The sequence below is a fragment of the Anabrus simplex genome, chromosome 5 (assembly GCF_040414725.1).
Source record: "Anabrus simplex isolate iqAnaSimp1 chromosome 5, ASM4041472v1, whole genome shotgun sequence".
In the NCBI taxonomy this organism is placed as follows: domain Eukaryota; kingdom Metazoa; phylum Arthropoda; class Insecta; order Orthoptera; family Tettigoniidae; genus Anabrus; species Anabrus simplex.
The window spans coordinates 657,772-684,329 of NC_090269.1; positions in this window are offsets into that span (position 1 = coordinate 657,772).

The window sequence follows — 26,558 nt, forward strand, 5'->3', positions numbered from 1 at the left end:
CACCACTGGTCCCGCAAGATGTTTTTCTCCTAGTGAAGGTGTTCTTTCGGAGGACGTTTGGAGTGGCCTTCCCTTCATTCTCTTGCAATTTCCTTCCATTATGCCACGTTTGACACTAACATGCGCAACAGGACTTTCCCTGTTTGTTATTCTGCTTCTCGCTCTCTTTCTCGAATCTTCAAATAATAAATTATCTTAGTCGTTGCTGCCATTGCAGTCATATCTTGCTTCAATGTCGATCTGGAGCACATATCATTCTTGACTCTTACTATCATTTTCCAGTTTAAATCAGAAGCAAGCTCATTACATGGGCTAGCTAAAATTACACAATCATCCTTACTTCAGATGTATTACTCCTGGGGGTGAGTCCACACAAAGGTTGGTCTCAGTCGTTAAGCGGTGTGGCATATACAGTCAATGAGGGAAATTGCGGCCCGTTCGGTTTCCACATCAACAGAGAATTTCCGGTGAGTCCATCGATTGTCTACACTCACGATGTCGATCTCCTTCCATTACGCCAGATTTAACACTAATCTGCATTCCCTGTTTGCTTTCTCACTTCAATTTTTTGAAATTACACACTATCATTCGAACCCGCACGGAACGCCTTGAAGCATCGCGCAACCGTCCTACACAGTTGTACATTCCCGCCACGGACTCCGCGTAATCCTTGATAACATTCTGATGCATTTTTGCCACGGGAAACCTCGATATTAATTTACAAACGCTGATCATCTTTAGAGAATATACTTTAGTGGGGTGAAATAGACGCAGTTCACTTCAACGCCACACACCAACAATACTCCCACCTGGATGCACGTCAAATGCGCACTACACTTCGATAACAGTCACCTCACTGCATGTTTGATCACATGCGGGTGTCTGGACTACATCGTCACCATTTTATTTATAAAGCTCTCGTATACTACTCCCAACATTTTTACTGTTCCTATTGATTTTCTGGTCCTTTTTCGTATTTTAAGTAATTATTGATACGACTTGTTTCACAATCAGACGATTACTAATATTTGTTATTTTATAACGAACCATATCATATGGCCTTCATAAGTAAATTAACGTCATTTTTTAAACTCACTCTTACATCAAACAAGTTTACCGCAGTATAAATATGAGAATTTTAATGATCTCTTCACCACCTTACTTTCCTGATCTCTTTGCCATCCAGAACAACTGCTTCCGAAGTCACCTCCAAATAAAAGGTCGTAATATTTTGTAAAGACTTGTGGTGGAATTTGTTACAGAGGTTCTCACCACAGTATTTCCATATGGAATTTGCTAATGAATGATGTATACAACATTTAGTACTCTATTTTCCTTCACTATACATAACATTCCCTTGACTCCAGCTAATTAGTATGAAATAATTTGATCAAAATAAAGCTCATTATTGCTAAGCTACTATTTCCTTGGGTGTTGATTTGAAAATAGGGAACACATGTGCAAATTCGTAAATTCTGAAGCAGAAGAAAAATTACTTGTTTGCAGTGCTTAACTGTTTACTTCTGTAAATGTGACTGTCATCTGTTTCTCTGAATTTGTAATTATTCTTGTGTGTGTTTTAGTGCGGTGGAATTTTGCATTATTGATTATGCACAGTGAAGAAAAGGGGCATTATTGTACTGTGTGTAATATGATGTTTTCTGAAGAATTCCGTCTAAAGAGACAAATAGAATCTCACTCTCAAATACGACTCTAAGTTAGTGATATATATGCGATAAGAAGATCCATGATAGAAAGATTCTACAAATACATATAGGATATGGGCCATGTTGTTGTGAAGAATACAATGAAAAGTTTGCAAGAAAGAAACCGATCCGGAGACAAAAGCTTACACATACCTCCGACCGGCCATTCCATTGTCACCATTGCAATAAGGCGTTCAAGGACAGATATAACCTTCGAAGGCACACGCTATTTCATAGTAGAGAAAATCCATTAAATATCCTATATGGCGGTCTTCCAACGGAATAATTTCCTAACCCGGTTGTTTGTTCTCAGAGGCCTTTCCATTGAGAAGAAGCATCTGCCCGTGAAAACAACGCTGCTAATAAACTGTATGAGACACAGTAAGAAGTTACAGCCTTTAAAGTTGAGAAGAACATTGGACTTAACAGTACTAGAGGATTCAGACAACAAAGCAATAATCGATACACTAAACAAAGGGACTCTGAATCAGGCTGCTTTAAAACTGGAGGAAATTCTTAAGAACGCAAAACCTCCTACAGTAATTAACAATAGAAAAGCAAAACCATGGTTTACAGATGCATGCTACAAAGCAAGAAAAACAGCTTTTTCAGCCCTGCACGAAGCAAAATTGCAGCGCACGAAAGAAAGGCTGGAGTACTACGCTAATTTAAGAAGAGAATATAAAGCCATAGCTAAACAAGCCGTCAGACGTTTTTGGAAAAGGAAGAAAAACGTTTAATTGAAGAGGCTACTCAGGACCCTTACAAAGCTTTGCGTCCTAAACAGCCAAAGTTTTCTCGTAATATGCCAATGGCTGTCTGGGAAGCGCACCTTCGTGCAATTCTTCAGGAGAGGGACACGCGGCCAATCAATTTTCATGTCGACCCAACAGTTATCCCGAATGACTCAGAGAGATTTACGCTTAAGGAAATAGAAGAAACTGTTAAAAGCCTAAAACATGGGAAAGCATGTGGTCCGGATAACATTTATAACGAACATATGAAAGGGATATTCCCAGTGTTAAAAGAATCCATCTGCCAGTTATTGAATGAATGTTTACAACAGGGTAGGATACCAGACAGCTGGCCTAAGTCCACAATAAAAATGATGTACAAGGGCAAAGGTGATACAGCAGACCCTAATTAGTACAGAGGAATTGCTCTGGAATGCACTCTCTTAAAGACACTGACTCAGCTAGTATGTAAGCGCCTCACAATATTAATAGACGACAAGCTCCCAGATTCCCAGTTTGGCTTCAGAAGAAGAAGATCAACCATTCAAGCAATCGATTGTCTACAACAGTATATTAATGAAGCTCTCGCAATTCCAAAGGGAAAACTTCATGCAATCTTTATTGATTACTCTAAGGCTTTTGATACGATCAATAGAGTTATCGTATTAGAGAAGTTGAGAAACATCATCGGGCCTAGTTGTTATCTACTTCCAATCATCAAGAATCTCCTTACAGATAACTGGGTAGAGATTAGTGATAGCATCACCAAGTCATATCCGATACTTCAAACCATTGGCGTCCTTCAAGGCGACCCCCTAAGCCCATTGCTTTTCATTGCCGCTACAGCTGACATCGTACAATGAATAGATTCAGAAAATGTCAATATTCTCATGTATGCAGATGACATGGTTCTGACGTCAACTTCTCAGTTAGATTTGCAGACTACTTTTAATATAGTTACGAAATGGGCAGAAGAGAACCAGCTGAGGTTAAAGGAAAATAAGACTGCCTCTCTGACCTTCAGAAAAGGAGGAAAAAGGGGAACATACTTAATCAATGACCAACAACTAAAGTCAGTCACAAATTTTAAGTACCTAGGAGTCACTTTTCAAACACCGGGGAACGTGTTCTCTTTACATGTAAAAGACCCACTAAATGCCGCCATATAATCCATTAACGACATCAGATCCTTGAGCCATCTCTCACTTTCATGTGCCATCGAGTTATTTCATTTTAAGGTTAGTCCTGTAGCCACCTATGGATTAGAAAATATATGGAACATCTTGGAAAGAGGCAACTACATAGTATAGAGAAGGTGAAAGCATTCTATTTAAAGAAAGTACTTTGCCTGTCAAAGTACACTCCATCACGCCTCGTATACCAACTGTCGAGGGAATTATTCTTCGTGGAAGAGCTGCGTTTGAAACTACAGCTCCCGGCCACCCCAGCGTATAAGGAACTCCTACAAGAGCTTCAACAAAAGAGAGATAGCATATGGTGGGACTCTTACCAGTGTGATACGATGATCAACCGCAACTGGACTCAGGGAGGCTATGAGTTGAGACACGTTGTGACCAGACTCTCACCACCGCCTGTGTATTAAAGCGAGCTTTCATGAGCCAAGTCCGGACTGCAGGCGAACTTTGTGAACGCTATCACGTATTTAAGTGTAAACTGAGAATAGAATCCTTAACAAAATTCTGTATAGACGACTGCTCATAAGAATTTTTTCCATGCACATTTGTGCGCAATAAAACATTTATTTTCATTGTAGTGAATGCTACAGTACGTTTCTTTAACGAAGCAGTCTCGTAATGCACATGCTACTTCATACTCGAGAGACACCTTTCCGATTTGAAGATATTAATGGTACATTTAGATGCTGAAGTGATCTCCGAACATATATAGCTGTTCATACTCAACTAACGCAAGAGGGTTAATGTTGTTTCCACTTCTATATATTCTCATCCCAGTTGTCTACAAACACACGTGTCAATGTATTAAACAAAACTGTCTCCGAAAACACATGGTACTTCATACTGTAGAATGGCCGTTTCAAGGAAGTAACAGGGTGTCTAATCCTACATTGTGATTCAAATTTGAAAGCTTCATATTATAAACTCGCTGGTGTACCCGTGCTTCGCTACGGGATTCTCAGAAAGACTGTCTTTGTGGTTTTCCTACCTGAAGTCGTCAGTAGGAATGTAGCGATTAAAAGCAATGTTATCATATAAAATACTCGATCAAATGAAAAACTGCACATTTTCTCACTTTTAGCGAACAGTACTACGGTGCCGATCTAACAGTCCAAATTTCCAGTGCTGGAATGACCAGACCGCAGACAGCCGTTAACACTCCTCTGCCATTATTCCGTTAAATATGCACACTGCTCATTCCAATCAGTGCCTCAGAGTAGGAATTGAATAGCTCGAATGCTATGATGAACTAGTTTGTTACGTATCAGTAGTATCAGAAAATGTATGAACCAGAGGAAGGGTATGCTAAAGAAGAAAGTTATCTAACTCCCCAGCTACTTCCCGCAAATATACAGGCAGGCTGTTACACTCGGTACCACCAGGCGAGTTGGCCGTGAGCTGTGAGCTTGCATCCGGGAGATAGTGGATTCGAACCCCACTGCCGGCATCCCTGAAGATGGTATTCTCCGGTTTCCCATTTTCACACCAGACACACCAATCTGTACCTTAATTAAAGTCTAGGCTGCTTCCTTCACACCCCTATTCCTTCCCTATCCCATCGTCACCATAAGACCTATCTGTGTCGGTGCGACGTAAAGCAAATTTTAAAAATAAGAACAAACTCGGTATACAGCAGTAATCCCACCTATCGGAGATGAGCGGCACCAGAGACACAAATCACATCACAACAAGCAATGGTCAATGTAATGTTATTGTTGATCATCAATGTTATGAGCTTTCTGTACTGTAGGCCTTCACATTCAGTTTTCTTTCGACTCTATAATATTAGGGCGTCTTATAAAATTAATTATAGCGTAGACTGTAGTTCCTTAATCCTCGACTCTACATACCGATTTTCATTAAATTTTGTTTACCCATTTTCTCGTGGCGGCGCTGAAATGGACTTGCCAACAAAAATTCAAATTCATGAATATCTTCGTTATCATAGACGGTACAGTAAAAATGTATAAGACATAAATGATCGGAAATTTAATAATATATAATTTAGTTATATACTGTTTGTCAATAGGACCACTAATAACACAAATATTTCATTATTCAACTTTAGGCCTTACCCTAAACTGCCATTTCACTCAGCATGAATAAAATCATTTATGGCCTAGATTGTAGCGATTTTTTCCCGACTTTGCATACCGATTTTCATTAATATAGGACAAATAATAATATAAATATTTGAGAATTAAATTTTAGGCCTCCCCCTAAACTACCATTTCTCTCAGGGTGAAAAAGATTATTTATAGCCTAGATTTTAGCGACTTATTTCCGGACTTTATATACCGATTTTAATTAAATTCTCTTCAGCCGTTTTCTCGTGATGCGTGTACATACAGACAGACAGACAGACAGACAGACAGACAGACAGACAGACAGACAGACAGACAGACAGACAGACAGACAGACAGACAGACAGACAGACAGACAGACAGACAGACAGACAGACAGACAGACAGACAGACAGACAGACAGACAGACAGACATAAATTACGGAAATGTAAAAAGTGCATTTCCTTGTTACTATTGACATGACCGATACAGAAATACCATTCTTTTCAAATTCTGAGCAATGTACAGACAAAACTCTTATTTTATAGATATACCCATACATATATTTAAATTTCTGCCTCCGAATTTCAAAATCTATTTCGTACTATACTAATAATGTGTGCTTCTTCTTTTGCTACTTGCTTTACGTCGCACCGACACAGACAGGTCTTATGGCGACGATGGGACAGGAAAGGGCTAGGAGTGGGAAGGAAGTGGCCGTGGCCTTAATTAAGGTACATCCCCAGCATTTGCCTGGTGTGAAAATGGGAAATCACGGAAAACCATTTTCAGGGCTGCCGACTGTGGGGTTCGAATACTGGATACTGGCCGCACTTAAGCGACTGCAGCTATCGAGCTCGGTAATAATGTTTGCTTTTGTCCTACGTTCATGAATATAAAGCAGATTAGAAGAGAAAATTCTCCTAAAATTTCGGTTAACCGCCTATAACCTCACCCATACTACTTCAGCAATGACTTTCGTCAGGGTCCGCCATCCTTAATATTTTGAGGTAACTCTCAAATAAGTTCTCGTAGATATTATAGAGAGAATATTTTCACTTAAGCAGGCTTGTAATGAACGAACAAATCAAGGGCTCCCGGATTCGATCCCCCTTTTGTCGGGTATTTGTGCTTTTATTGGCTAATACCGATGGCTCGAGGTCTTCGAACATTTGCCATTTTCAGCATTAGAGTTCATCGTATTCAGTACTCCATCCTGACAGCCGAGGCATCAGCTGGCCTCTCTGTAATCGCCATACATAGGAAGTACAGATAAGACTTGCAAGGTGGTGATTGTAGAAGGAGCTTGAAGCCGATGTTTGTTGCAATACTGTAGAGGATCTGTAGTTGGTAGTTGGCCAGTACAGCGAAGGCTAGGTTGCATTTCTTGTACCTATGCTTCGCTCCTTTGCCTGATGATCTTCTCTAGTACGCAGTTGAAGATAATGCAAAAGGGACCATCTCCCTGCCTGGCTCCTTTCTGGATGGGAAGGCTCTCAGAAAGATCACACCTGAACATATCTTTTGAAGTGGTGTTCGTCAACGTAGCTTGGACCAGTCTGGTGGTATTCACGTCTAGGCTTAGTTCCCGCAGGAAATCTATTGAATCGTAAGCCTTTTGGAGAAACCACCATAATGACTACCCAGGGGTGTCCCTCTCGGCTCCTGTATGTGAGGATGGGCTTGAGGATTGGTATTTGCTCTATGCAGAGCCTACTGACAAGGAAATAAGCCTTGTATTCACCTAGTTGGGAGTCCAGCTTTTCGTTGACTCTTGTTAGCAGGGCTGTAGTGAAGATTTTGTAGGTTAGAAGCTATAGGGAGATGCCTCTCTAGTGTTTGATGTCAGTCTTACTTTCCTTCTTAGGAAAGTGTATCTCAACAATCCAAAAAGAAACTTTTAGCCATAGACTTTAGGTGCACCAAAGAGAGGGCCTACACCTCCAAATACCTCTCCAAGTAACTAAAGCTAAGGCACTGCTACTCTATAGTAAGACCATCTCTACCCTATGCCTCTGAGTGCCTTTTGATGAATCGAAAGGCCTCTTTCAGGAAACTAGTACTTCAAAGGAGGAAGATATTGAGGAAGATGGCACGTACAGCAAAAGGCACAACAGCGAGCTCTACGAACATCAGGAAGACATAGTCACATAAATGAGGAAATGGCGAATGACACTCTACGTGCACATGATCGGCCTGAAAGCCTGCAGGTTCACAAACAGAATCTCCACAGTTAGAAACAGGGAAAAGCTATCGGGACCAAGTAGGTCACCTCTGTAAAATCAGAGCTACAGGACTACAGATCCCATTAGGGACCACAGAGAACCGATCTCAGTACTGACAGACCATCCTGCAGAGAATCTTCCCACTGTCCCTCTCAAGCAAAATGAGTACAGGTACCATCAGACCTCAGTGTACGGATGGAAGGAAACAGGCACACAGCCAGAAGAAGCAGAAGATAAGGCGAGCCCTATGGTCCCTAGTAGGCCGAAACGAACCAAAAAATCGTAATGAGCCTCAGAATTCTAGTCTAGAGCGTGTATAACCCCGCTCGGCGAACATTTACTAGAGATAGACCGAAAAACAAGAGAAAATTTACATTAAAATTGCTGTCGCGGCATAAGGTTGTTGGGCCAAAAAAAAAAAAAAAAAGTGAAATATCTAAATCAAAGAGATCATCAGCACGATAATACAATACCGTTACCAACTAGTAATTTACTTAATTAAAAATATACTCCTTGGGGAACGCGAAATTGTGATCGTATACGCTCGAGATGTACTTTTATTATTGGATAGATATCTACAACCATAAATAAATCTGTGTGAATAAGACGGTCCATTTTGTTAAAACCAATTTAATAAATAAAATGTAGATTAAATACATTAAAGTATGAATTGTTATAAAATTAAAATTGGTATAGTAGATAAATAAAATTAAGTTTCCTTCGGGCATTGAAAAACAACAAATACTAATAAAAATAAATAATTCATAAATATGTCCAGAGAATCTAATTATCAATAATTAGTTTGGAACCAATGCAATTATTGGTTACATTGAAGACTTCAGGGGTAAATAATGACAACCCACATTTTGAAAGCTCTGAGTTACAGAGTTATAGAGGAAAGGATTTCCACAAAATATTTACTGCTAAAATATTTAATCTTTGAAATATATTACTCAATACAATGGTATATGTAACCCTTCTTTATATCATACTGGAGAAAAAATGCGCACAGAACCAGTATTATACGTAATTGGAGTATATTAAACACTGAATGTGCCCATCAATTTGAGGGTTATAATTGTTTACATGCAATGTTGATAAAATTAGTAAACTGGCAATACAAAAAGTTGCAGCTTTGTTTACCATCCTAGGAAGAAAAATGCTGAACCTACACTATTATGTTAAATAAAATGAACGAAGAGAATAAATAATTATGTTATTGCTTTTACGTCACTCTAACGGGTTTCGAACCTGCCGAGGTCCTGAAATTGGAGTACCTTAATCCTGGTAAATCTACTGACACGATTCTCATGTATTTCAGCACTGGTCTAACCGGGGATCGAACCTGCAAACTTGAGCTGCCCAGCCCTGCTTATCAGTGGGTTTACTGTACGTCTATTTTAAATTTCACATGATGCAGTTATCTAATTGTTTTTACGAAAATGACAGGTAAGCTAATTTTTATGAGCTACATTTAAGTACCGGTACATCAACAAGTGTGAAATTTATAATTCCCATAGTCGCGTAATTGACGCGCAAAGAATTTACAACCAAAATTCAAAAACACATGGTAAACACAGCTGCTAGTCATGTGGAAACGAATCTGTTCGCTATTTTCTGATAAATTTCCATTATCTTCCAGGATTTCAGTGTGATCAGGATCATCTCTGTCAATCATCTTTGTTTTATTTATCTCAAATGAGGTTTTATAGATAAAAGAGCACATCTTCAACAACATGATCCGCCATCGTGGAAATGTTGGTTGTGATTGTTTACTGCACGGACATGGGCTACAATATGTCGTTAATTCGACAAACTTCTTAAAGAAAAAGAAACTTGACCTTGGATATAATTGTCTAAAACACGGAACTGAAAAATCCGAAACTATGACGATTATCACATTTTACCTCCGATTTCCTCAGGGGCGAATACAAATCGAGCCCACTTAAAATTCACCAATCTTTGCGCATCATGATGAATCAGAAATGAAAAGATGACTCAAAGAAATAAAACCAATCTGACGTGCATTGTACCAAGTAAACATGAAATAATTAACTGGAGAGCGGATAAAGTATGCGTCATCAACCATCTTGAGAAAATTAACAAATCCGCACAAAAGTATGTGATGACAGAATAATGACCGTCATTAAGAAGAATGGGGCGTGGCATTATACCTTAAAACAAATGGTTGAGGCAGAAAACATGGCCGAAGTACGAACAGGGTAAACTGAAGGTATTTAATTGTAAACCTGGAAGTCCTCTTCAGATTCATTTAGGTTTCATTATTAATAGAACATAAATAATTAATTATGAAACTAATAATTTATATTATCAGTCTTACGAGGTAGAAAATCAAGTCGAGAGCAGACGTTAGGGTGTTTGTGCCATATTCAGCATTAGAATTCGTCATCCATAGGATCCCATCCTCTCGCGTCTATAAGGCATCATCTCGAAAGAGCTAGACCACGCCTTTTTGGAACTGAATTTAATCAGGGAGGTTCTGGACTATAATAATCGGAAGAGAGAACGAGATTTATGTCGTAGATAAATGGGGGATGTTGACTCATATTTATTCAGGTGAATTTGTTGACTTCACACGGTGTTAATTGATCCGGTACAGCTACGAATAGGATATACATTAAAATGGCACCAGCAAAGGAATAAAACATGATGAAGCGGGCATTGAAGTATGAGCAAAAATTGCGAACCTAAAGAGAGAATTATTCACCGGAAAAATTAGTTACCATACATACGACATATTTACGTTCTTGTGAGGGGTATTGTAAAAGCTAAAATAAATATTTTGTTATAATTGAACAGGAAACAATTGACCAGATATAACTGGTCGACTTATTACGTAGAAACCATTCGAAGGATAACAAAGTAAAGCGAAATAGCGTGAGGGTCCTCCATCTTTAATATTTTGAGAAAACTCTCAAAGAAAGCCTCATAGGTACTATAAACTTAGAATATGTTCACTTAGGCAAGCTTGAAATGAATGAATGCATTATGTGCTGACATTTCCGAATGGTATCCAAATTATATTTTCATAAGTACCACCCTATATTATAGGTTCCTTACTTCTGTGCACCCACACATAAGGGTAAAAAGTTTCCTTCTAAGCAAATCTTGATGCTCCTTGCCACAATAATAATAGAATAGATTCGCTTTTAACCGTAATCCTTTGGAACCAACAATTCCCCACCGAAGCTTCCATTGTACTAGGAAGCTCAACGGGTTGCACACGCATCCTACTCGTGCCGTACGTCTATGCAATTGGCCGTGGGGTTACGCGCGCAGCTGCGAGCTTGCACTCGGGAGATAGTGGCTTCGAATCCCACTGTCGACAGCTCTGAAGATGGTTTTCCGTGGTTTCCCATTTTCATACCAGGCAAATGCTGAGGCTGTACCTTAATTAAGGCCACTGCCGCTTCTTTCCCATATGTTCTATCTGCGTCGGTGCAACGTAAAGTCAATTGTAAAAAAAAAAGATATATTTAAATTGTAATTGTAATTTCAACGCGAGAGAATACCAACTTTACTTTCACCGGACTCAATTATTTCGTTTGTATTATGTTATTTTATATGTAAATGTAATTAATCTGCCCCGTGGATTATTCGTAATAATAGTTTTTTGATATTTTGATTCAATGCTGTATAATGAAATTTTGTCCGACTCGTTGGCTGAATGGTCAGCGTACTGACCTTCGGTTCAGAGGGTCCCGGGTTCGATTCCCGGCCGGGTCGGGGATTTTAATCGCTTCTGATTAATTCTTCTGGCTCGGGGACTGGGTGTTTGTGTCCGTCCCAACACTCTCCTCTTCATATTCAGACAACACACTACACTACCAACCACCACAGAAACATGCAATAGTGATTACATCCCTCCATAAAGGGTTGGCGTCAGGAAGGGCATCCGGCCGTAAAACAGGGCCAAATCCACATGTGCGACACAGATCACACCCGCGACCCCACAGGTGTGGGAAAAGCGGTAGGAAAAGGAGAAGGAGAAAGGCTGTATAATGAAATTTTCATCAGGTCTCACAAACATACTACGGGGCATTTACTTCATAAATAACTTAACACAAAGAAATAATTCAGGAACGTTGGTATTAGCTCCCGTTGAAATACGATTACAACTGAATTTTTTTTTTACAATTGACTTTACGTCGCACCGACACAGATAGGATTTATGGCGACGATGAGACAGGAAAGGTTTACGCACGGAAGCGACCGTGGTCTTAAATAAGGTACAGCCCAAGCACTTGCCTGGTGTGAAAATGGGAAACCACGGAAAACCATCTTCAGGGCTGCTGACAGTAGGACTCGAAACTACTATCTCCCGAGAGCAAGCTCAAGGCTGCGCGCCCGTAACTCCACGGCCACCTCGCCCGGTATAATTAAATAGAAGTACGGCATGATTATGCAGTTAAAATCATTTAGTATTTGAATACTCACTAAGAAATTAACAGAACTAAAGAGACTGCCAGACTTATGAATACGCGCGGCAAGTGGGTGAATTATAAGTCAGTGGGCACGACCTCGGCAAAAAAATTGTACCCCTACTACCCTTCCTCACAGCACATGCAAAGTCTCCACTACTTGCCGTAGTGCTATATAAATTGGTTAGCCGAGACGAACAGCTTTTTGTACGTATTTTCGTCAATAAGTATGTTAATAATTAAAGAACATAAACGAAGGAATTAGCAGATAAGATAACAAGGTTTGTACAAACAGCTTTTTTTAAATAATTCCTAGTTCCAGCTGGCTAAAGTGGAATAAAAATGTAATGTTTACTCCACAAAGTGCGCGGGGGGGGGGGGGGAGCACTGTCTCTCATCTCCCCACCCCCTAATCGCCGCTACTGTTTGTAGACACGCCAAAGATGCAGAAAAGGAAATCTAATAACTTATTAATTTATACACGCGTAGATATTCCACTCGATGGAAGAGTTGCTCGTATGAAACAAAAACTAATACTGTTCGTTGAAGTACGTGTGTAGAAGGCATACGTCTGCTTAGAGCTACTGTTGCATTCCGACCAGTTTGTCCAGATTAAAATAATGTCTGTGTATTCGTCGCTGCTGATCACACCAGCCATTGCTGATATGCAGACAGCAAATATAGTGCGGCTGTACCATGCACCAACCTAGGACTATGCGGTCGAAAACGATGTTTACTAACGCAAGGGGTTCATTAGACGGGGAGCGCTGAGTAAGATGCTGCGAGCGACACTCCGTTTGTTATCTCTTCATATTCTGACGTAACCTGCCCGCTGGCAGTAGTTCCCCTGTGAAAATCAGTTGGTAGATATCCCGTTCATCATTTGTGCATGCGGGGCATTTATAAGTAGAAAGTACGGCGTTCGAGAGCCACCTTGTTGAAGTGTAGTCAGATATAGTAGAGGTTTGATTTCAACTATATACCTGCATCTACTACGCTAGGTTCTGAATCAAAACTGCCATTTGTTTTCGTTTGAGATAGAATGTTTATATTTTCCATACATTTCCCAAAAAAGCTATTATTAGCCAACTTGTAAAAGTTCTTTTCAAAATCACCGGGGACTTTTGCTCGCAGACAGGTATGAAAATCAAGGTATTGCATTTCTTTAGCCAGTCCGATTGACTGAGTTTCATAACTCGGTGAATTTTCGTAAGTCTTATGTCTAGATCGAGTTGTACTGTTTCAGGCTCCTGTAAGCTTATCACATACCGTTGTAGTAATTTAGATTCTATAGTGCCTGGTACGAGCTTATTCTATGGTGCTAGTAGTGCCAAGTCAATTTCTAAGGCATGCTGGTACGGTAGTAGATCTATATCCAGGTCATAATTCTCTGAACCATGAAGGTAGATATTGAGACATATTCAACCATGGGTGATATTTGCATTATAGTACATCAGATTAATAGATTCTGTGGATCCGTGGTAGAGTGTCGGCTTCCGGATCCCAAGATAGCGGATTCAAACCCGGCAGAGGTAGTCGGATTTTTGAAGGGCGGAAAAAAGTCCATTCGACACTCCATGTCGTACGATGTCGGCATGTAAAAGATCTCTGGTGATACATTTGGTATTTACCCGACAAACTTAATTAAATCTCAGTCACAGACGCCCAAGAGAGATCCGGTTTAGTCGGTCTGCCATCTAGTGGACCTAGAGTAAAACGGAACGTCGAAATTGACGAGCAGACAGCCAGATGGCGTCAAATGGAAATGTCTGCACACGGTAGCTGGCCATACGATTATTATTATTATTATTTTATTGGATTATAGTCCTTTTGGTATAAAATTCTCCTGAAAATACATTTTTTGCATTGAGATATTCGAACTGGAATGTTTTTTTCAATCATTAAAATTATATTGTGGTCATATGATAGACCTAACTCTAATTTCTTCATCCTTAGCAAAGCATCCCAAGCTAATCCTGAAACGGAGAAATACCATACCAGCCCTAATTAGTATTCCAGAGGTTCGTTTTGAGCCCTTAATTTTTTTTATGCAGGTACTCCACCTTTGTGCTCTAAAACAAATGCTTCTTGCATTATTGCATGATAATACATATTTAAGTTTCAAAAATGTTTTGTTCATCAAACTTGGCTGTGTCTATCAGATGAGAGCATGTGACATGCCGAGGTATCTATGTTTTGTCAGGTGGACACAGTTTAGTCTTGATCGCTATCAATCTCCGTCTCTCGTGAACTGAAGGCTTTAAGTATTCGATGAGAATCTGTGCTAGTGAATGGCGTGCTTTTATTTCATCGTGATAAGAACATTCACAGTTGGTTGTCAAAGCTTTAAAAATAAAGGAAACGAATTTGTGTTCAGTATCCGTGTTAGATTGCACGATGATGTTCTTTAGTTCGGTATTTACCCGCCTCTCCCTGCTGCCAGGAAATGGATGAATATAAAATGGCAGAAGCAATGGATGAAAATTCTGAGAATACGGTCGATAAAAATGTACTCCCTATCGCTTTCTATTTATCAGCAGCAGAGCAAATGTTTGTGAACTGCGCGAGTCAGGTGAACTCATGGATATGCGATATGCATGAATTGGGAACTTTTCTCAAGGACCGTGGCGTGGACACGACGAAGGAGTCATTACTCTATGTACTGAACATATTGTGTGTAGCAGCGCATGCAACTGTAGCGTTTAAATGTCGCTTTCGTCAGTGAGAAAGAAACATTTGTGTCATTTCAATCCGATACTGAGTGTAACATCAACACTATTGAACGGGCGATCATAGACATTTAGGTTTTCAGAATCAATCTCAACACCTTTACCGAAGAGGAATTGTTTGCATTGCCACGGGCATTTATAGTAAACGTAGCTCTGAAGATGGTAGGGGAGAAAGTGCATCGTGAGTGGACGCAAGATCCTGTTCTATCGGAGCATCTACAGATCAGTCTGGATCAACAGACGAAACTATCTGTGGGACAACTGTATCACGGTCCTGGAAGTAGCGAGTTGACTTGGTTTTGATCACCTATAAAACTGGAAGAGGGAGTACAAGACGCACTGGGAGGAAGGTGAGTAGTCATGCTGCGCGTGGACTCACCTGGCTTCCAGCACTGTTAACCTGGTGTTCGTATGGCGCGTGGTGACCCTGGTATTAATGCAGCATTACCTTGCTTATCGTGCTAATAAACGTAAAACAACCTGAACTGTGACTTGTAGCTGATGAAAATCTGCTTTCTAGGGCAATGTTCCGTGTGACGTCACCTAAAGCTTCAGTTGCAGGGAAGAAAGCTTCGCTTATCGTCTTTGGCACAGTGGAAGTGAATATGATACTAGGTGGAGGTAATAGTAGAGGAAGACAGCTGAGGAATTCTGTGATGGAGGGCAAAGAAATAGACATACCTGAGGCAAAAACGTTGTAAAGTCCAGAAATAAATATACTTCGTGAGACGCAAGGGAGTTCTAATAACGTAACTCCAGCCTCACACCAAGTCCTAGCCCACCGAGTAATTATGTAGGGGTGAGTAGATTTTATCTTGTTATTTTAACCCAACCTAACTAGAACTTACTCTACGGTTGAATGCAACGTTTTCAGTATATGCTAATCACAGTGACGATGAAGTCGAATAACAGCTGTTTTGATCACATCTAAGTGTGGTGTATTGTTTGCGGCAAGAGGATTTGTTTCGGTGATGGGGAAAGGGGTCGTTCCAGTATGTCACGTCTACGTGGAGTAACAGAGGCATCCCATACTTCTCTTTCAAGAAATTAATGGCAGTCCACACATGTGGACAGACCTCGTCTGGTCCACATAAGAGGATGACCTACGTCCATGGATAAGAACGTCTGCACAATCTTGTCTCGCCCGTTAATAATAGCCGTCTCAGTGTGATGACACATGAACTTCCCCTTACTCTGCTCTAACATTTCTCAAACTGTCAAAACATGGCTCCCTCTCTAGCCATTAATTTCTTGAAAGAGAAGTGTTGGATGCCTCTGTTACCCCAAGTAGACGTGACATACTGGAGCGCCCCCACCTACTCCTTCAATGTCTGCGGCCTTTCCCCATCACGGAAACAAATCCTCTCACTCCAAAACATGAGGCCATCTTATGCTCGACCTGGGCCCTGAAGGACTCTCTTGTCCTCTCACGAACACGTGCTCCCCGTTCCGAAAACTATGGCAACCTTAGGCCCGAACTACAGTACTTTCTATCAGCAATATTAGAGAACTCTCCTGGACATGTGACAGCTGTCAACATTCAAAAACATGTGACCATACCGCCATCTTAAGGAACGTGCTGCCACCACTGACCGATAGTGGCACTCTCCATTCCCCCACTCCACCAAGCACTACCCCATAAAACAGCGAGAGATCCCAGTCTGGTCTCATCAGTGGTCCACTTTTCGAGCCTGAGAGTAACTAGAGGACTACTGATGGGGGAGGCCGGTGAATCATCGCTGGAGCAGACATTGGCAATTTTTGTGGACTGGTCGAGGAGGAGAGAGATTAGACCGCTTCCTCGAAAATAGATCACTGACCCATGGGGCCTGTGAGGTGACTTCAGAAATATTTGACCCTGATAACGTCACAAAAATGCTGACTCCACGAACACGGATTCCTTGTCTGAATTCCTGTTGCTCTACTACGAATATAACTTTGTATTTACTGTACCGGCAACTTAGGATAGAATTTATGAAGTAATGATTTGCTTTCATCTTCATTCCTTGCATTTTGAATTTTTAGTTCACGATATATTAGCACAAGTTGAGTGGAATATTTAGACATAGAAGGCTTTTGTAAGAAAATTATGGGGATGCAGGCCATATTTCCCCGAAAGAGGTCAGTCCAGTTTCTTACGCGACATCCAGTAGGATTTTCACACTCAAGACGATTTTTAGATCGTAACATGCGCTGAGACTAACAATAAGGAAGAGAGTTCAACCCATAAAGACCAACATGATAAATATGTTATAATGTTTGCCCAACTTTCAAGTCTGAAGGACTCGATGCATCTTGGTTGAAATCTACAGACAACTATAGTAAGACCTAGAGGTGCTGTATCTTAAGGCGGCCGTTCAGAAGAAGGCGTGCTGGCGCTGAAAAGTAACTTCCAACAAGAAAAGTCATCTGTATTTTCCTAAAATATAAAATATGCTTGTATATTTTGGTCTGTGTTTTGTGCATTTTCTTCGGACTTGAGCGAATTCGATTCAAGTAGGCCACAGTATGTTGAGAAAGACTTATAAAAATACTGAATAATTTTTTGCGTTGAAATTTACGTAAGGCTTGCCAAAGATACGAAGAAATGCTGAAACTGCTTTGTCATTGTGAGAGACTGATGGAGAACCTGATGTTCGTGAGAACGGAAACAGACTGGAATCGATCCAACCCTGCATACTGGATGATAACTGGCGCTATCTAGAGAACGTGGTTCAAACAAGGCTATTTCGGATTTCTCCGGTAACGCAACCAGAGTCAATAAGGATCACTCGAAGTTGGAAACCTTGTGTTGTGATGACAAGAGGCATATTAACACGAGGACGCCCAAGCTCGGTAAATGTGACCCTATCAGAAAGGAGAGAAAATATACAAGGGATAACTGCCCTATAACAAGGGGGTACCGTACGATCAATTAACACTAATGCACTTAAAGGTATTCCAGTTTTAACATTATTTATCTTAGGATAAAGTGAGCCTACTTATTTTCCAATTTTGAAATTCCCCTCTTGTACGCTATCCCCGACTACGAATACTTCATTTCTCTTTACACACGCCGTATAAATGGTAATTTACCATTGACAATGAATTACGTAAATCATCTAAACAAATGTCTCTTAAAAGCGAAAGAGGAATGCCAAAACGACGGAAGGAATTAACTGAAAATTTTATGATAGTTGCTCGCCCACCCAAGAGCAAGCATCAACTGCCGGGTATGTGATACATTTCTAAACCAGGGTTCACTACTTTCGCTTGTGAACTGGTACTCAACGCCGATGTTCCTCTCACGCTTGTACTGTTCCTCACCCTATGGTGCCTGTTATTTCTCAGTACTTCCCGTTCCGGTCAGAAACCAAGAACATGAGGGAGGGTTTCTATCTCGCTATCTTGGTTACTACGGGGAAAGCCTCGGACTGCTATAGTCCTTTGTGAAGATCAAAGTCCTTTCTTTGTTGTAATCCAGGTTTTCGATTGGGTCCATTCTGAAAATTTAGAGACTCCATTTCTACGGCGTGGTAGTTTTCTCCTTGTTTCAAACTGCATATTTCCCAGTTTCTTCGGAAGAGTCTGTACCTTAGGTTGTTCATCAGGAGCAAAGCAAAGCTTAGACTCCCCTTTATTTCTTGTTTGTGCCAGAAGTGCGTCAACAACAGAGTCCAGTCTGTTGCATAAGTTAATGTGCTGGAGGAAAGCTTTCCACGACGCTATCATAGTTCCCAAGCCACGAACATCTTTTGAGCTATAGAGCATACAGCCTGGACAATCCGCTGGTAAACCAATTATTTCAAATTAATTATCGACATCTGGGTTCCGATAAGGGTGCACACTGTAAAGGATAAATCAAACTCGGCTAAATGTATAGACTTTGTAATATTAATTTTCTGATCCGGTTGAAGAAAAATTGAGTGCACAAATCTCGATAAAGTATCGTTTATTTTAGTTATAATATTCCTTCCATGTACTATAATTTCGTTGTTGTATGTAACACCCAAATCTTTAAGGTTTTGCTCCTTATCTATAGAGTCGTCAGTTCCGCGTTTTAGGGGTAGCTTGCCTGTATATTAACCGGAGGTTCCAGGTTCGATTCCGGGCCAGATCAGGTTTTTTACCTTGATCTGAGGGCTGGTTTAAGGACCACTTAAGCTACCGGTATTTGATTACAATTGGGAAGCTACATTACCATGAGATGGAGGCCCCACTCTAGAGAGCCAAGAATAACGGCCGTGAATATTCACCGAGTTGACCACACGGCACCTCATAATCTGCAGGATTTCGGGCTGAGCAGCAGTCGCTTGGTAGGCCAATACCCTTCGGGGCTTTTGCACCATGATGTTTGTTTGCTTATCTATAGATGACACCTGCAGTCCTCTGACAGTCCTGAGAACAACGCTCATGAGTTGCCAATAGCGTTTGATTTACAAGTATTAATTGTGAGCCCTACTGTATCGATCGTAAGCGGCGCTGAGATCTTAAGATATCATCAGCAAACACTAGCGCTACCTTGCAGAACATTTTAGCCGAATTGAGAAGCATGTTCTGAGTCATCAATCCTAAATTAAACAGAAGACGCGACAGAGGCTATCCTTGAGCTACTCCACTATGAACCTGAATTTCCTTAACTTGAATGGTCGCGTCTATTTTCACACGAGTAGGATATCCCAGCTTCAGATGTCGAGTTTAGTTTTGAATACGAGTTGCAACAATTCTTATGAATGTGCCTGGTGTAGACACAAAACCTCTGATCCTTCTTAAAGTAGAATAAATTGTTCGATCTTCTCATTTGAATAACAGGACACTATGACCTCATCTAACAAAATCCCACGTTACCATTAGATTTGCTCTATTATTAACGATTTATAAACATTTCATTTCCTCAATGACTTTAACAAGGAATCGATCAGGGCCAGAAACAGGATGAGGGTTCGTACCTCGCCTGGCCTCCTTAAAGTAAGTCGCGCATTCTGCTGCATATATCTAGGTCGCAGGTCATCCTGAAGCAGCATGCCACTCGCTCATCTCTTCGTCGATCTTCTTGGTAGTTCATGAGATAAAGAAAATACTCATTCCTCCACCTCCTCAGGAAATCCTGCTAATTTCCTCCCTAAGTCTGATCTCATTTCTCAGTGGTATCCGGGTCGTGGGTTCGGAGCCGACTCATATGGCTGTAAATATTGTGCCATTCAGGAAATGACTTGGAGTCAGGGTTTCTATTGTTTTTTTCATTTCCACCAATACTGTTCTCAGTGGCTCCTCTCCAGCTTTCCTTCCTAGACAACGTTTAGCCGTCCCTCAGACGTAAGTTTACCTCAAGCTAAGTTATCGTAATTCAACAAGCAAATCACCAACAGCCATGATAAATAGTAAAACAGCGCAGAGAAAATTGAAACAGAAAAGTCGGACAAGATAAATTTACAAGAAAACACGGGATGAAACAAACGTGATCTTAAAACTTATCTTAGTCTCAGGTGGAACCTTAGAAAAATGCAGAAGTCACCTATGTTCATAAAGTCAAATCTTGGGCGAAAACAATAAAACTACACTCTTTTATGACATTAATTGAGAAAGAGATCCCACAAATAAATAATGTCGTTTTGATAGAAAAACGAATTTAATTATTAAAACATACAAATTATTTGGAAATGAGTGGTTAAAGTCTTCTTCGACATTTAAAAAATATTGGCGAAAATAACTTAATAAGCAATGTAGTCAAAACATAAAGAAGTAAACATCATGATATTTTAAATTGCGCATCAAAGAGTCCAGTGGGCAACTCCTGTGGAAGTCGAACACTAATATCTGACATTCCAAGATCGATAACGTTGGTTAATATCACACATCCAACAAAATGCGTCATTAGCACGATCGAGAATTAATGAAAATTCCATCACAAACCCCAAAATGCTGCATTCATTCAGGGCAGTAACCACACTCTGTCACTTCAAGACAAAGTCTCCACAAAACTTTCCCATGATAAAAACAAAACACACACTCACACAGTGGGGGAGGGGCTTACCAAAGAATGTCACAAAACAAAATACTGTAGCAAATTTACATGGAACGAAAATCATGAACCAAAGAGATTAGATAATCAGCTTGCAATTTCCACAGTAATGCCCATAAAACTACGGATTAATGTCTAATTCAAAATTGACTTCATTACCTGCATTATTAGTAAGATGTGCCTCTCAAAAGTGATAAATGCACGAGGTTCATGACAGAATACAGACTCGAAAGAATAACGATTACCCAGGCCAAAATAAGAGAAAGTATTATCACGGAACAAGGAGATAAGAAGTACAAGAACTGAAACGAAAGAAACCAAAAGAGAAAAAATTAATCATAGGAAACCAAGCTCCCGCTATAATATCAGCAACATCGTGAGAGGGAGGACTCAAGGAATAAATTGAAAGGTCGTATATCACAAAATAAGGACATAAATAAAATAAAACAAAACATAAACACAATAGAAAATACTTATTTCACCTTCATTTCCCTCGCAGGAAAAACATACGAAATAACTTCAAAATCATTCATCGGGATTCATACATTCCTAGTGCTGTTATAAATTCAAAGAATATTGGAGATAAAGAATCAAACTAAGTAGCAGAGGAGTGATGCTAGCATGAGCTATAAACAGAGTAGCGAAAATATAGGAACAATGTAAGAAAAAAGTAATCAAATCGCGAATAACGCACGACGGAACTATCATCTGAAATGCATGGTAGACTGATAAAACATTTTCTTCCCATAATGTTGTAGGGGCATATTTCGTTCCTTAACATAATGATGATTTCAAATTATTTAATTGAATTAACATACAGTGATCAATACGTAGTCGAACCCAAAGGCTCTCTCAGAGATAATTGTATAACAAACATAAGATACACATTATCCTAAAATTCGGTAATTAGCTTCACAATTTGTTTTAAATCATTTTAATTCCTTAACTCACAGTAAGTCGAAAATATTGGCAATATTTCAGAACGTTGATGAATTTCTTGGGTAACACAGACTTGGTAGTTCCGAAGCAGGATTTACCTCGTTGGGAATTTTTTAAACTAAACCGGCACATAATTTCAAAACATCCTCATTTATGATTGGAAATAAAGATCCCATCACTTTGTTTTTCATTTAAAACTGTTAATTCGTTCTCGATGTTTCGCTGAACCATCCAAAATCACGTATGAATATGACGAAGTAGAATATCTAGGCTCAAATGTTATGGGGGCGTAGTACCTAACTCCATTACAGCCTCCCTCTCTAAAGGATCAACATGGGGTGGGGCATAACCAGCAAGCTTGATGAAAATAATCAGTTGGCTGAAACATGTATAAGAAAATTTTCCCTTATCCTTAACCAACAGTAACGTGTCTCGAAGTGAGTAGAGTTGTACTTAGGGTTAGGCACAATGAAGTGATACAGATCACTCCCAGTTCGTTAGTGTTCATTTAAGTCATGTTTTCACACACAATATCACCAGGACGCCAATCTTCCTTGAAATGTTCACATAATACCAAAATAGTTAACCCAGCACGAGTAGTACATAAGTAATCGGAGTTTGTTCAACCACAATAAAATTTCAGAGACAGAAGGTACTCGAAGTAGACTGGTCTTACAATACTTAAAAAACATAGTATTAATTATCTCTTGAACTTAATTCAGGGGTTTCAATTACAGAGGAAGGCATGACTTGCTGAATGATAACAGTATTACCACATTCATTAGAAAAGGAACACAAGGAGATGGAAAAGAAAAGAGAAAAATAAGATAAATAAGGAAACACAAACATCTTCAAGAGATAAGTCAGTGCAACGAACTCTACATAAATCGTTAAGTGACCTTACCACACTAATCGCTTTATCATCAGTTTCTTCTATACAGATCAAAATACCACAGCAAGCGACATAATATGAATGGTTAGACCACTCACGATTAATTACCATACCAAGGGTAAGAATAGGGAATAAAACAAAATACACATTAATATTAGATTTTTAAAACAGACATATCTGTGAACTCAAAACCCAGCAATCAATTGATGAAATACATTCTTGGAAAATTCCAAATCATTTCTTGGTCAAATTAATTATTCCATTAACACAGATTCAACTTTTATGTCCCACTACGCATTATATCATTCCAAAGAGAAGGTGAATGTCTAGTAACAGGAATAAACATGCTTTGTACATTGAAATAAGCTAGGGTGTGAGATATCAAGTTTCAGATCAAAGGTAACAAGTTAGCCACAGTTGGAGACATATGTACAATTTCAGCTGGAGGGTACGCGTTAACCTGAGTCATCAACAACCGAACTACCAGCAATTACCAGGCAAATCACACTTAATATCAACACCTACATCGACACCCTAGGAGTACCGGGACAGAAAATGTCAAAAGAAACACGGGAGACCAAACAATTCTGAAACCACACAGTTCCTCTACAAGGCCCCATATCCCGATAGAGGATCCGTGACTCCAGTACCGACAGAATGAGCAGAATAATCCCATACTTATTCTTCTACATCACAGAACGGGAAGTTATTACACCAGCAAGGCTAACCCAGGAAAGGCTCCCTAGATAAAATGCCATAGACAGGCAGGTTAATCGAAATGAACATTAAGATATTAGAAATTAAATAAGCTGACCTCAGATGAACAAGGTATGGCAGAGAACATGAAGGTTGAACCAAGACCAAGATGAGAGACACCAATATACCCATATTAGCAAATAATCTTTCCCAAGGAGTTGTAGCTGCATAGATGAGTTCTATCCAAATCCAACTTGACACCAAGAAAACATATTAAAGGCCATGTACATCTCCTCTTGATGTCCACACTTCAACTAAACGCAACTAGATTACCACAACAACAATCCAACACCACTCTAATGACCACCAGCGCAGATGCGTCAGCCACCAAGGGTAAGGACATATCAATTCCTCGACAGTATCCCAAGAAATCACAGAGTGCCAACCCAATACAAACGTAAGGCCACACCTTACAACTTGCATAGGTTACAGAAATAATGTACCAAGATCTAACAGACCACTTAGCTTACAATCAACATACCAAACATAAAACAGTGTAATGCAACGAATGACATATGAAGGAAACACTATGTAACTGAGGATCAAATTACCCCAAGGAAAAACATGAAGTTCATCTAAATTGAAAGGTCCATCTCCAGGAAACAAGAATTAAGATACAGTAAGAACACAAGGTTCATGCACACAGCAACCAGTAACTCTACTCCAGCTCCGGGCGACAGAACTTCATAATAATTAACTCCACTCGAATAAGGCAGAGTACACCCCATGGTCAACACCTACCACCAAGAGTTTCCATAAGCAATACCTTCTAACAGCCACAGTTTCAGAAAAACACATGTTTCTTAATAAAATTATCACTGCAAGAAGGTACCACACAAGGAAAAATCTCATCAGATTACAAGATACATGAGAAATTTTACAGTACTACGTTATGGAACGCAGACAGCCAGAAAATTAGGTAACGTATACACATTTCATCATGACTTCACATCTTTGGAACCCAGAAGTGCAAAATAGGTAAATAATATCACCAAATTTTTCTTATAGACACTATATCCATACCATAACACAGACAAAAATTAATCACTACAAGGTTCTCTTACAGACTTCCATCATGCACACTGCTGAATCATAATACTAAGGTCACATAACCCAACTGGGATCCACATCAATTCTCAAATTTCAATCTTCTACCACAACAGGTCCCCAATAATTCACACCAATCATAATTAACAATGGCAATAATAATAATAATAATAATTATTATTATTTAAACTTCCAGCAATTGATCATCCAGTGTTAATTCCACAGACATACCATATTTTAACAGGATTAAACCATCTCATACAGTCTTCCTTAGCCTTCGCCACTCCAATAAGATTCATACCTCACCAGAGATGAAAACCATCAAGATATAGTTACACCAATACCCAGGTTTCCAAAATTCATATGAACAGGACAAGTTTCGCACTTCCATCACCCAGTTTAATCAAACAATTACCAGATTAATTACCACCAACTTTCGGTAAGATTTTGAACTCAACCTAAAGATACACAATACATCAAGCCGCTTTCACTTGGGATAAATGTACTCTCCGAATTCTTTTCGCTACAGGATCACTGACAAGCATAGATACAGGGCTCAAAAACTGCAATATCGTACAAGGTCCTTGGAACCTAGGAGCTAATTTTGAAGAAAATTTATTTATAGCCTTGCTGATAGGATAACATTTTACGAAGACTTGGTCTCCAACACTTAACTTGGTGGGTTTTCGGCCCTTGCCATAGTTTTTTCGTACCTTTTCATATGACACAGTCAACCTACTTTTGGCCTCATCCCACACTTTCCGCACATCACGAGGAGTAGATACTTCAGGTAGCAGTTCCTCGATCCGAAGAAGATTCGATAGAGGAGAAAATGGAACAAAACTGAACATTAATTCCATTGGAGTTTTGCCATGAGACTCATGGGTAGCAGTATTAAATGCATATGAAAACCAATGAAGACAGGTGTCCCACTTGGTATGATTCGAGTGATGATAAGCTATGAGTGTAGACTTTAAATTCCTATTCATTCTCTCAGAATATGACGGGTTGGGATAATAGGGAGTAGTGGTTACATGCGAGATGCACAAATCAAACAAGTACTTCCTGAACAAGTGACTAGTAAACCCAGCAGCATTGTCAGAGACTAAAAACTTAGGTGTTCCAAAGGAGGCGAAAATAGAATTTAAACAGGAAATAGTGGACTGCGAATTAGTCGACCTAGTCGGAAAGATCCAGCAAAACCTGGTAAAGGCATCAATGCACACCAATGCATGGGTATTTCCTCGACTGGAACGTGGGAAAGGTCCAACATGATCAATAAACAATCGCTCCATAGCTCTGGAAGCTTGAGTCGATGACAACAACCCTACACGTTTGTTTAGGTTAGGCTTACTAATGGCGCAACTCTTGCAAGATTTAACCATGGACGTGATATCCCGATCTATGTTTTTCCAAATAAAGAACTCCCTTATTTTTGACCTAGTTTTGAAATTTCCCAAATGTCCACCAATGGGACTATCATGATAATATTGAAATATAACAGGAATTAAAACCTTGGGAACAACAATCTTTATCCTTTTATTATGACGAGATTGACAATAGAGTACGCCTTTTACTAAGGAATAGGGTTTGATAATTTGACCAGAATTAATTCTTTCCAGAATTTCTTTCAATTGGGGATCATCTTTTTGATGCAGACCAATATCTTGATACAACATTGGAAGATTAGTCAAGATAGTATTCACAGTTACCAAACCAAATTGAGATACACACTTCACTTCCAAGTTTTCACCAACCTCCTCTTCATCAAACATGCGACTAAGTCCATCAGCGATCACATTTTCAGTTCCACGAATGTGCCAAACA